The sequence below is a fragment of the Pseudophryne corroboree genome, chromosome 3, assembly GCF_028390025.1.
Source record: "Pseudophryne corroboree isolate aPseCor3 chromosome 3, aPseCor3.hap2, whole genome shotgun sequence".
NCBI lineage: Eukaryota > Metazoa > Chordata > Amphibia > Anura > Myobatrachidae > Pseudophryne > Pseudophryne corroboree.
This window is the reverse complement of record NC_086446.1, coordinates 3,968,046-3,981,719: the sequence shown is the minus strand read 5'-3', so window position 1 is coordinate 3,981,719 and position 13,674 is coordinate 3,968,046.

Sequence of the window (13,674 nt, the reverse complement as noted above, 5' to 3'; positions counted from 1 at the left end):
GTCATTACTGCTGTATGGCGGTGTGGTGGTTACTTTATGGTGGTGTGATTACTGTATGACGGTGATAAAGCCGATTCTTTACCTTATAACATTCACTATAAATGGGTAAAAGACTCAGTACGCAATTGGCGTATGGGGTACCATAAGGGTACGCACTTAGCGTACTAGACGCTAATCTGTGGTCGAGACGCACGAGCGGCACGTTCGCTCACGGCTTACGCTTGGTATCGAGCACGCTATAGGCGGCCGACTACCGTAATGTTACGCTGCTAGCGTAGCGTACGCTGAGCCTGCGAGTGGAACACGAGCGGCGCAGATGCTCACGAGATGACACTGAGTAAACCTTGTATGCAACACACTGAAAGATTGAGTTCATATTGTAAACCTTACTACTGAAGTACTGTTAGGATATAATGCTACTTAACCTTGTTACTATAAAAGCTGCTTGAGCGATTAAGATGCTCCGAATACCCTCAGCAATGTAATAAACACACAATACTTGGCTAAGGCTCCAAAACCTTTACTAACGAGATTTAAGTACGTAAAAGGGGAAAACAGATAATATCTTATACGCTACAGGCTAACATCAATATCTAACAAAATAACTACACATAAATACACAATAGCGGCACAATCGTAAACAATAACATACAATGAGAGTAAAAGGCTAACACAGAAAGAGAATGAAATGGCTACAGAGAACTTACACACGTGGGGAATGATCGCTGCGCAGTCCTGGAACCAGCTCCGAGTTAGTCAATGATGAAAACCGTTTGTGGAGAGAAGACTGAGCTGGTCCTGGCTGGCTGTCCTTATATACATTACATACAGTACACTACAAAGGGACCTATAATCTCATTGTTCATTGGACACAGGAATGTCTCCTCGCACTATAACAAAAGGTCATAGGTTGGTTTGAACAGGTTGGCTGTGACTATATCAAACTGCTCAGGTGGGAGGGAATCTCAGGATTCCCGCCGCATGGATAATGAACTGCAAATATAGTAAATGTCCAGGAACTACTTATAGGCATAACTATACGCAGGAGCGATTAATCTTTACCTAACCAGCATCGGATTGTTTCTAATAAAATGTTCTTTAGTTAGGTACCAAACACCATCGTTCAAACCCTGTCTAACCCTTTGTATCCTGCAAAGAGGAATTCCTCTGTCCACTGACAAGTTACATTAAACAAACTTACAGTTATTATTAAGGGGAACATTACCTATAAAACCTACTATTCAGATTAACTATGTAACGATTGAGTCACCCGCCAGACGCACACAAACTCTACCGTAAATACACATACCACGCGCCTGAGCACACGGCCGTGGAGGCGCCGTCACGCAACTGCGTGTATGCGTACACACGGGAGAGAATGTGCAGCGGGCAAGCGCATGAGGTCAATATATGGCAACGTGCAGCATGATATTTTTCGACTTTGACAGTCCACCCTTTGGCAGTCATCAATAACTGCCACTTCCTAAAACAATTCAAACAGAAAAATATATGTCATCACGTAAATACCTTTTTATGATTGGGTAAAGGGAGGAGAGGAGAAGGTGGGAAAAGTATGACCTAGTGAGATAGTAGAAGCATGTGTGTATGGATCCATGTTTTTGGGGTCATGTATCATCGTGCTGTACGTGTTTTAAATCAAGCTTCGAGGTATTGCGAAGTATACATTTGAATCCTTATCCCGTTATAAGGGTCTGTGGATGGGCTGTCAAACTTTTCCGAGCTCTTTTCGGCTTTTGGTTGCAACAAATGGGGGAGCACATTTAGTTGACGATACATGAATGGGTGGGAACATGTGAATGCTGATAAATGTGTCTATATTCCCTGTCGACTATGTGTGTCATTACCTGAAGGTTGTAGAAATGAGGATAAGAAGCAATTATTATAAATGCAGTCATAAACTATGTGAGTTTAGTATGCATTCGCTGATTGAGGTCTTGTCTGATGTCTTGTCTTGATGTACATGTTGTCTGATGTCTCTCGGTGCTTTTGCTATAAATGGTGACAAAAGCTTTCTCAATGTCCATAAAATTACAGTCTCTAAAGTATTTGGGCTTTCGTAAAAATTTAAAGTCACTAGGGATATTGGGGGTCTGTATGAAAAGTTCATCAATGGTCTGTATAAAAGAGGTTGTCAAATTCTTCTTCCAAGCGGATGTCTTTGTACCTTGGAGGAAAACAAAGGAGAAATGGGTGAAAGAAACGGACCGTGGAATCACATTTTCATCACAACATTGTCTCTATCGTTGGGTCATAAACCAAATTAGTTGTTGTTATTACACTCCTCAGACTCATCACTCTAGTTTTACCTTTACACTTCCTTAAAATCCGAACGCATCTAAATATCAGATCAACCAATATGACGACTCCCAGGATACACAAAAGAAATTTCCCTACGTCCATTATAATACCTTGGGCCCATTCTCCTAAACCAGAGAACCAGTTTTGTGGGTTCAACCATGACACCCAACTGGTCAGCTCATTACAGCAGCGAGAGTGAGATTGTGTCTCCTTCGGAACTCCCACTTTAATTGTAAAATGTCATCCATCTTTTGGTCTATGACCTCGGCTGGGTCCTCCGTGCTGTTTGTAATGTACGTGCAGCACTTTATTCCATATTGAGTTGCTAGGGTAACACAATACCCGCCTGTCACTGCTGTGAGGTAATTGAGAATCATCCTATGCTGAACCAGTTCTGTTTTGTAGGCTTGTAACTCTCCCAGTATACCTGAATGTGTCGTCATACATTTCGGTGATATTGTCTAACAAATTTGCTGGCGCAGATATATATCTAAAGTTTATCACTCCTCTGGCGGTACGAGTGATATCTAACGCGAGTAGGACTTGAATCCCGGTGGATTCATGGATCAGGTCAGAGGCCGGATGCTCTGTTCTTTCTATCAGGTGCTGTTTTAACGACGTGCTCGTAAGGAGTGTGAGTATAAGGAGCTTGGGCACCGCGGTGAATGTCTTTCATTTTGATATGGGATACAGTCATTACTTCAGGCAGTACTTTTCCAATGTAACACAATCCCTCTGAGTTTGGGGCAAGCCACTTATACGCCTTCCTCCCGCATATGAAATATGCATCATCGGGGAGAACATATGGGATGGAGTATGACATTACCATGTTACAAATTTTCCATGTGAAATCTCCTAACCCTAATTCTCCCATCTGTCTAGTACATGTATCGGGTTGTACGATATGTGCACAGTATCCTGGTGATACTTCTCCAACTCGCATGGTCCTACTTCCTAAAGTGTACCTATACCGGAAGAACCTTCCATTGTCGGCTATCTGGCGTATAAGTTCTGTGTCTATGGGCATTTTGTCGGGTCTGTATGAAAAGGTCATGGTTTGATTACTCCATGACACTTCCCAATTTCCCGGCTTTCGGGGATTGGAAATGTTAAAGCATACTAAGGATCTATCCACATGATACTGGTGGAGCTTCAAACTAGGAGGACTAGAGATATTAAACCTCTTGTCCACCGGCCTCCCACCACTTAGCTCAAGTACCTCTCCTACAGTTAAAGGGAATGGTACTAGCCCTGATTTGCTGTGACCTTGAGGTACTTGAGAGCATACCCAACAGTCTGTCTGGTTTAACACTTTACCCACTAAGGAGTGATAGTCACTCAATGGATGCCGGTCCATGTGGATATTAAAACTGGACTGACATTTCTTGATGCACCCATCCTTAACTATGTTATCACAATGCCTACAGATGCAGTTTTCTTCAGCTAACAATCCTTCACAATTCCTTCTATTGTCAATGCTATCAGATCGTTTTTCTGATACTCGCCTTTACTCTGTGATTGTGCTGCTCTTGGAAAACTACGCCTCCATCCTGGTCATCAGAACCCATTCCAGATCCTTTCTCGACCTCCATGGTACTCTCACCGAAACAGACTGCTCTGGTCAACAACAGGGTCAACAGGAAAATCCGGATCACAGTCTCTTGGGGCAAGTCCATCTTAGAGGAGTAAAATGAGAAAAATAAGAAGGGGGAAAGGAAATAGGAGGGAGGTGGGAACTGGAGAAAATAACAAATGGGAAAAAGAAATCTGGCTCGACAAGGTTCCGGTCTTATTATTCTCAGCGCTCAGGTGTCATCTCAATCTTTCCTGAACAGACACTCTAGTGATACAACCTCTACCATCTGTTCTTTATCATGGGACCTCTCTGGATCAGCAACCTTTTTACAATGAGACGAATGGACCCAAGTCTCCTTCTCGGCAACCTTCAATGCTGTTGTGCTGGTTAATAAGACTTGGTATGGTCCTTCCCATCTGTCAATAAGGCAACCTGAGCGTAGAAAATTCCGTATCATTACATAATCCCCAGGTTCAATGTCATGACAATTACTGTCTGGCAAATCAGGAATCACCAACTTTAGATTATCATTCTGATTCCTCAATTGCTTACTCATCTTAACCAAGTACTTTACGGTTACTTCATTGTTACATTTCAAATCATCCTGGGGGTTAATCATAACATGGGGTTGTCGACCAAACAAAATTTCAAAAGGAGAAAGATTAAGAGGGGACCTGGGAGTGGTTCTGATGCTGTATAATACAATTGGCAAAGCTTCGGGCCATAACAGTCCTGTTTCGGTCATTACCTTGCTCAATTTATTTTTAATAGTGCTGTTTTCTCTTTCCACCTTCGCACTCGCCTGAGGGTGCTACGGAGTGTGCAGCTTACTATTAATTCCCATCAATTTACACATTGAGGGTAATTCCAAGTTGATCGCAGCAGGAAATTTTTTAGCAGTTGGGCAAAACCATGTGCACTGCAGGGGGGGGGGGCAGATATAACATTTGCAGAGAGAGTTAGATTTGGGTGGGTTATTTTGTTTCTGTGCAGGGTAAATACTGGCTGCTTTATTTTTACATTGCAAATTAGATTGCAGATTGAACACACCACACCCAAATCTAACTCTCTCTGCACATGTTATATCTGCCTCCCCTGCAGTGCACATGGTTTTGCCCAATTGCTAACAGAATTCCTGCTGCGATCAACTTGGAATTACCCCCATTGTTTGAAAGACTTCACCTGTAAAATGGGTACCCCTATCACTCTCAATGATTCTAGGGATACCATACCTGCACACAAATTCCTGCACAATTTCCTTTGCAGTAAGCACAGCGGTATTTGTGGCCGCGGGGAATGCTTCAACCCAATTTGAGAACACGTCAATACAGACCATTACATATTTTAAATTTCTACATGGTGGCAATTGTATGAAATCAATTTGTATCACCTGAAAAGGGCCATCTGTAGGAGGGATATGGGATGGCTCTGTTGGTATTGCCTTACCGATATTCTTCCTCAAGCAGGTGAGACATGTCATCGCTCTTTTACCTGCATGAGAAGAAAATCCTGGCGCGCACCAATAGGCTCTTACCAACTTACACATTCCTTCTTTGCCTAGATGAGTTAGCCCATGTGTCGCTTCCGGTAGACTTGGAAGGTATGCTCTGGGTGCCACTGGCTTACCCTGTCCATCTGTCCAGAGTCCTGAGGACTCCTGCCCATATCCTTTTGACCTCCAAACTGCCTTTTCTTGTGGTGAACACAAATTTTGAATTTCATATAATTTCTGTATGTTTACAGTATTAAATACCATCAGTTGTGTGCTGTCTATCTGTATGGGGGTACCGGCTGCTGAGTTAGCAGCTTCGTCTGCTCGGCTGTTACCAAGTGATACCGGGTCTTGGCTATATGTGTGAGCTTTACACTTGATAACAGCCACTCTGTCGGGTTCCTGTATCGCTGTTAGAAGTCTTTTGATGTGGGCTGCATGCGCTACGGGTGTGCCAGCTGCCGTCATGAAATTTCGGAGGCGCCATAGGGCCCCGAAATCATGGACTACTCCGAAGGCGTACCTAGAATCGGTGTAGATATTGGCTGACTTGCCCTTAGCCAATTCGCATGCTCTGGTTAGGGCAACCAGTTCAGCAACTTGTGCTGAGTGTGGTGGGCCTAGCGGTTCCGCTTCTATGGTACCTTGGTCATCTACGACTGCGTATCCAGTACACAAGTCTCCTGAGTCTGTCTGTCTGTGACAACTACCGTCAGTGTAGAAAGTAAAATCTACATCTTCCAGTGGGTTGTCACTGATGTCAGGTCTTGCCGTGAAATTTTGGGTCAAATATTCCATACAATCATGCGTGTCATCCCCTGTACTAAATCCTCCTTCACCATCACTCTCATCCTTCACCCTTTGTGCCTGTCCAGGCACACCTGGGAGATACGCTGCCGGATTTTATGCGCAGCATCTCCTTATGGTGATGTTTACGGGGGCCATTAATGCCAATTCCCATCTTGTGAACCGTGCTGATGAGACATGCCTGGTTTGGGCAGAATTCAGTAGGGCTGTAGAATTGTGAGGTTGTGTCCTAGCACTACATCTTCGCTTTTACTTACTAGCAATGCTATCGCTGCAACAGTTCGCAAGCATGTGGGGAGGGATCGCGCTACCGTGTCTAGCTGGGCGCTATAGTAGGCTGCCGGCCTGCTGGCATCACCATGCTTCTGGGTTAAGACACCTGCTACGCACCCAGCACTCTCTGTTCCGTACAGCTCAAAGGGTTTCCCATAGTCTGGCATACCTAATGCTGGTGCCTGCGTTAGGCACTGTTTAAGTCTCTCAAATGCCATCTCAGACTCGTCTGTGTGCGAAATCTGATTGGGTTTGTTTGATGAGACCATCTCCTGCAAAGGTAGGGCTAGTATGGAAAAACCTGGGATCCAGTTACGGCAATACCCACACATTCCTAAAAACGTTCTAATCTGTTGCTGGGTTTGCGGCAGGGTCATGTCACGAATTGCTTGAATTCTATCGGCGGTGAGGTGTCTCAGTCCTTGTGTCAGACAGTGTCCCAAATACTTTACCCTGGTCTGGCATAACTGTAACTTATCTTTGGAAACCTTGTGTCCTGTGTCTGAAAGATGAAAAAGGAGTTGTTTCGTATCTCTCAGGGACGATTCGAGCAAATCCGAACATAGCAGTAAGTCGTCTACGTATTGTATTAATATTGATCCGCTCTCAGGTTGAAAAGATTGTAAACAATCATGCAAGGCCTGGGAGAAAATACTTGGACTGTCTATGAAACCTTGTGGTAAGCGAGTCCAGGTGTACTGAACTCCTCTGTATGTAAATGCGAATAAGTATTGACTGTCAGGGTGCAGAGGTACCGAGAAGAAGGCGGAGCAGAGGTCAATCACAGTGAAAAATTTGGCAGTGGGAGGGATTTGCATAAGGATGACAGCTGGATTTGGCACTACGGGGAATTGACTCTCAACTATTTTATTGATCCCCCTTAGATCCTGCACTAATCTGTAACCCCTCCCCCCACTCTTTTTAACAGGGAAGATGGGACTATTGCTAGTGCTTACCAGAATGCCCTGTTGTAGCAAGCGCTCTATTACAGGGTAAACTCCTAACTCCACCTCTGGCTTCAGAGGGTATTGTGGGATTTTTGGAGCTATCCTACCATCTTTTACTTGTACAACTACTGGGGCTACGTTTGCCATTAATCCAGTGTCTTGTCCATCCTTGGTCCAAAGTGATTCCGGTATCTGGGAAATCATTTCCTCTACCTTGGACGGACACCTATTTGCAACAACAGTGTGTGACATTAATCTTGTTGGGGAATCTAGCATATCCTGCACTTCCTGAGCGTGGTTTTCGGGTATGTCCAAGAACACACCTTCAGGAGTACAATATATGACGCATCCCATTTTGCACAGTAAATCTCTCCCTAGGAGATTAGTCGGAGCCGATGCAGCCAGCAGAAAAGAATGTTTGGTGTGCAAAGGCCCTATCGTAATATCTGCAGGTTTGCTTAAAGGGTAGTGTTGTACTACTCCCGTTACTCCCATGGCTGGAATTGTTTTACCAGTGGTTCTCATGCCCACGGTCGAATTTATCACTGACTTGGCCGCTCCCGTATCTACAAGGAAATTTAGAGATCTACCAGATACATCAATTGGGACCTCGGGTTCACTTCCAAGGCTCGCAATAAATTTCACTGCTTGCAGATTACAGGTATGGCCCCACCCCTATTGTATGTGGTGATCTCCCTGCATTGCGCTGGCAGCTATTACCTGTGAAGGGGGTAAATGGGAACTATCAGAGACTTGCCAGTCTCTTCTTGGGGGATACCTTTTTGTTTCCCCTGTGTGTGGCTCATAACTCCGTCTCTGCGGTCCTTGATCCCAATTTCGTGTGTCATGTCGTTGTCTAGGGGGTTGGTATGATTTTTGTACATTTTTCAATCTACAGTCTCGTGCAAAATGTCCCTCCTTATGACAGTAATAACAAGTTACCACATTTGACTTACCCACAGGGGTCTGAGGTTTATGCTGAAGTGGCCTTGTGGTTAGAGCCTGTATACTTACGGCCATCAGCTTATCACTCTGTGACGCCCTGTGTCTGGTGATATTCCGATCATGCCTCATAGCGGCCTCTCCCAAAGCAGCCACCGACATACCTCTCCAATTTGATCTAGTGGTCTGTACTCTAGTCCTTAAAGTTTCTTTTAAACCATCCATTAACACAGAAACTGCTACTTCCCTATGATGTACATTTGTTTTGATGTCTTCTATACCAGTGTACTTAGCCATTTCCTGTAGTGCCCGATGGATATACTCTGAAGCAGTTTCCCCTTCTTTTTGTTTTATGGAAAAAATTTTGCTCCATTTTACAACAGCAGGGAAATATACTCCTAGCTGCAAATTAATTCTCTTCACATTATCTTGATTGTACTCCTCAGTAAGGGGTACCTCTTCATCTAGTCTACAGTCAGCTATAAACTTTGCGGAGTCGACATTAGAGGGTAAACATGCCCTCAGCAATGTCCGCCAGTCTTTGTTATTGGGCTCCACAGTATTTCCTAGCTCTCTAATGTACTTCTGGCTTGCAACTAGATCCTTCCAAGGATCAGGGAATTCAGACACCATTGATCTTAATTCCGTTCGGGAAAAGGGGCAGTGCATGGCGATGTTTCTGACAGGAGTGACTCCTGAAGTGTCAGTTCTCCCATTTGGCACTGCAATTACCCTGACATGATTAAGTTCAATAATATCATTCTGAGTAGATTCTACAACATGTGGTGTAATGGTTTCTGCATAGTGTACAGTGCCGTACTTACCGGTCGATACAACCTCACCTGTCTCTCCACTAGGGGCCTTTGATATCACTCTTACTGGCTGGGCCGTGCTTACTGTTGTTTCTGCTATGGTGGCTGCTAGAGAGAGTGCTGATATTGTTGTGGGCTCATCCTCTTGGTCACAATCCTGGGGAAAGTTTAAAACAGGGTACAGCTTGCACGGGTTAGTACTAGCATCAACAATCTTATTCTTAACATCTATACATTTATTAAGTGCTTGTTTATCATACACCAGTGAGCAATTCCCTGCAGCCAATTTCTCTCCTGTTATGTATGGTGGTGGGGGAGCGGTGGCTATCAGTTTTCTGATAGGGTTAGATCCAGCCGCTTGAGCCAATCCTCTTTGTATTTCATACCATATAATGTTAGATGAGAATAATTATAAAAATAACCTTCTGAGGAAACCGGCATGATCTAAGCCGGAGAAACGCGTCAAGGAGTTTGGATACGGTACTGCAGAGCCGCAAGATTAATACACCATTGGTTCCAGGACGTTTACATTCAGCTGTACATGAGACCTGTCAGTGTTTCCAGGAGTGCCTCATCGCTACTATCTCCAACTTGGCTGGTTGCCATTTCTCCAGTGCCGTCTGGTCCTTGTGCTATAGGACCCGGCACCAACGTTAACATCCACCGCCGCTTAGCCGCTACATCCTTGTGCCATAGGATACGGCTTCTTATACTGCACCTTGGTGAGAAATACTTATCATCTTGATAACGGCAGAGTGGTGTCAAAAATACGTTTTTAAGGAACTATTAATCATTCTACAGTTGGAAAATCTGTGTGTGCTATCACATTAAAATTATCATCTTTAATGAGGCAATCTCGAACACTGCAGGCATTTGTCCATAACAACAGGGATTCAGCTGACCTTACGATTTTCTTGGATAATAAGGAACGATATTTATACATTTTTTCACTTTTGGATATACTGGAAGAATTCCCTAATTACATCTAATAAGGGACTATTTTTATAATTATTCTCATCTAACATTATATGGTATGAGTAATTGTTCCTATATACTTACTAATTGGCTCACTAGCAGTGATTCTCATGGTTAATTCTATGCTGTTTTATTAACAATAAATTGTTTTTATTATTATATATGTTTGCGCTCTCTATTATAGATATTTATAGTTTTTAGTTTTGATCAGGTATAACAGAATACCTTTTGAGAGCAGCACTTATTAATTATTGTCAGAGTGGTCATATTTCTAAAGCGCCTGTATTCAATTCCTGATTAGGAATATTCTTTTTCTTTGTATTTCACCCTCCTGTGGCCATAACTGTAAATAGTCATAATGTTTGATCCGTCTCTTTGCAGATTTAATGAGACATATCCTTCTCCTTAGATTTTGTAACACCTCGGGGCTTAAACTGCCTACCCGTGGGAACTTTTCCCCGTCATGCACAGTCATTCTTTCCCATTCATTGCACAAAACCTCTGTGTGGGAACCGTATTTCTCACACATGATATACCTTGCCGACCCTATTGGCAGGTTTACTAAATCAACCTGAACCAGGGTTGATCGCCCCCTACCTGAACAATTGGCCCCCATCTTTGCAGGTGTTGCTTTCACTACCTCTGACCTTCAAATCAGGGTATTCAGCGAAGCCTTACAAAAACCAAGTTGCCCGGGGTAAGCTGACGGTGAAAGTTCAACCGAGTGCTTTCACCCACTCTCCGCCCACGTTGGCCAGTACTTCAATCACTGACTCAGAGCTGCTGTACCCAACCTAGTGCCCCTATGAACCTTTATTTACTGGGGCGTGTGGGAGTAGGTTACCCGTCCCCAGAAAGTATCGGTTGTTAGAGAATTCCCGAGTGACCAGCGAACCTCCCTTAAAATAAAAAAATTACACAAATCACGTTAGAATGTACAAATAGCATTTATGACCCCTCTAGTGTATGCAAATGGTACTGGGTCAAGTTACAAACTAATGCACACAATTTCATGCGGTACAATCGTACTGCACATAAGCAACTAATCTTATGTGCAGAACGACCAATTGAATCGAAAATTGCGGCTGCAAATTCCTTCAGCCAGAGCGTAATGGCCTATATGGGTACCGCACCAACCCGCCTGGGGTTGTGCTTCTTGACTTTATCTATAGCGGACTTCCTAGTCTGCTGTACCTAGACCTCCTGGTCTGTTTCTGGACCTCCTGGTCCGCTACAGTAGACCTCCTGGTCTGCTATACTCTAAAGCTCTTATTTCAATATTTAACAAGGGATGCCTCCCAAGCCACCATGCGCCGTCACTTTCACGGATGTACCTCACGAGAACTCGACTTCCGGGGGTTCCAACCAAAATGAGAAACATATATATATATATATATACACTCTTTCACTGCATATACTCTTTACTTTCGTTTCTGTACAGAAATTCCTTTCATTCAGTATCACAGTCTTAGTCCCAAAAGAGTTACAACTAGAGAAGGATCTTTACGCTAAAATTTAGGACACTGAGATTGACTTGCACTATTATCGCGTTGCCTCCGTATCGCCTACTAAAACAATACTATCGTGTGATTTGTATCACGTGGGTGTACCCAGACGCTCTGTTGCGTAATATACGCTCCGTGCATCGGCCCTTGCGTCGCGTACACTAGTCTCACCCTTTGTTAGAGACACGTGTACGCCAGCCAGATATGTCCACAGAAATACAACTAACACGTTTTAACTGTAATCATCTACCAAACGCCACACAGATCTTTCCTTGTATCTTTAGGCAAAGCCGTGTGCTTGTTTTACAAATTACTCCTTAAAGTATTATTTTTTACTTTTAACTACCAATAGCAACAAATCTTTCTCAGCACGTTATCAATTATAAATGACAAACAGGAAGGCGAGATGTGAAATTATACAAATGGAAAAAGAAATACAGGTGTGTGCGTGCGTGTGTGTGTGCGTAGGCAAAACAGAAATAAACAGTTTTTAAAAGACAATAGCGTACTGTTCTTACCTTCCGGTTCCGGTTTCCACCAGCACTCCTACAGCGTAGCGAAACAGACGCTTATCTAGTCAGCACTACTGTATCCCTCACCACTAATACGGATACGAAGGGATACTACTTTCCCGCCCTTTGCTGACAGATAAAGTCTGTGTTCGCTAGTGCGGATATGTGGAGGACGGACCAGCCGCCAATTGATAAAGCCGATTCTTTACCTTATAACATTCACTATAAATGGGTAAGAGACTCAGTACGCAATTGGCGTATGGGGTACCGTAAGGGTACGCACTTAGCGTACTAGACGCTAATCTGTGGTCGAGACGTATGAGCGGCACGTTCGCTCACGGCTTACGCTTGGTATCGAGCATGCTATAGGCGTCCGACTACCGTAATGTTACGCTGCTAGCGTAGCGTACACTGAGCCCGCGAGTGTAACACGAGCGGCGCAGACGCTCACGAGATGACACTCAGTAAACCTTGTATGCAACACACTGAAAGATTGAGTTCATATTGTAACCCTTACTACTGAAGTACTGTTAGGATATAACGCTACTTAACCTTGTTAATATAAAAGCTGCTTGAGCGATTAAGACGCTCCGAATACCCTCAGCAATGTAATAAACACACAATACTTGGCTAAGGCTCCAAATCCTTTACTAACGAGATTTAAGTACGTAAAAAGGGGAAAACAGATAACATCTTATACGCTACAGGCTAACATCAATATCTAACAGAATAACTACACATAAATACACAATAGCGGCACAATCGCAAACAATAACATACAATGAGAGAGAGTAAAAGGCTAACACAGAAAGAGAATGAAATGGCTACAGAGAACTTACACACGTGGGGAATGATCGCTGCGTAGTCCTGGAACCAGCTCCGAGTTAGTCAATGATGAAAACCGTTTGTGGAGAGAAGACTGAGCTGGTCCTGGCTGGCTGTCCTTATATACATTACATACAGTACACTACAAAGGGACCTATAATTTCACTGTTCATTGAATGTCTCTGCGCACTATAATAAAAGGTCATAGGTTGGTTTGAACAGGTGGGCTGTGACTATATCAAACTGCTCAGGTGGGAGGGAATCTCAGGATTCCCGGCGCATGGATAATGAACTGCAAATATAGTAAATGTCCAGAAACTACTTATAGGCATAACTATACGCAGGAGTGATTCATCTTTACCTAACCAGCACCGGATTGTTTCTAATAAAATGTTCTTTAGTTAGGTACCAAACACCATCGTTCAAACCCTGTCTGACCCTTCGTATCATGCAAAGAGGAATTCCTCTGTCCACTGACCAGTTACATTAAACAAACTTACAGTTATTATTAAGGGGAACATTACCTATAAAACCTACTATTCAGATTAACTATGTAACGATTGAGTCGCCCGCCAGACGCACACAAACTCTACCGTAAATACACATACCACGCGTCTGAGCGCACGGCCGTGGAGGCGCCGTCACGCAACTGCGAGTATGCGTACGCACAGGAGAGAACGTGCACGTGC